A 491-nucleotide genomic window follows, 5' to 3' on the forward strand; every position below is an offset into this window, starting at 1 on the left:
GAAGGAAGGAAGGAAGGAAGGAAGGAAGGAAGGAAGGAAGGAAGGAAAAGAGAGAGAGAGAGAGGAAAAACCCTATCTTGAAAAAATAAAGAAATGTATAAAAAAGCAAAGTGTAAGACAGGACTGGATCTGTGGCCTCAAGCCATTAAGAGAACATGTGGCTTTATAAAGGGCCTGACTTCAGTTCCCAGCACCTACATCAAGTGGCTTACAACTGCCTGTAACGCCAGCTCCAGGAGGATCCAAAGCCGCTAACCTGAATGGTGTCTCATATATGCAGACATACACATAATTAAAATAATTAAATAATTGAGACATAATAACAAAAGATGTGAGTAAACATTTTTCTCAGGTATTTACAAATGAAAAACATGAAAAGCTATTTAAGAGCTGAAGGCATAGCTCAGTGGTACAGCAGAAACTTTAGGTAGATAGATAAATAGAAGATAGATAGATAGATAGATAGATAGATAGATAGATAGATAGATAGA

The 491-nt window shown here is 37.1% G+C and overlaps 1 protein-coding gene across 1 annotated transcript in view; it reads right to left on the reverse strand.

Moving 5' to 3' along the window:
* The window catches only part of Prdm10 (PR/SET domain 10), a 105,246-nt gene that overhangs the window by 83,363 nt on the left and 21,392 nt on the right, over nucleotides 1-491 (reverse strand). The window lies entirely within an intron of this gene.

This window comes from Psammomys obesus, unplaced genomic scaffold (assembly GCF_907164565.1).
Source record: "Psammomys obesus unplaced genomic scaffold, mPsaObe1.curated_primary_1811, whole genome shotgun sequence".
In the NCBI taxonomy this organism is placed as follows: Eukaryota; Metazoa; Chordata; class Mammalia; order Rodentia; family Muridae; genus Psammomys; species Psammomys obesus.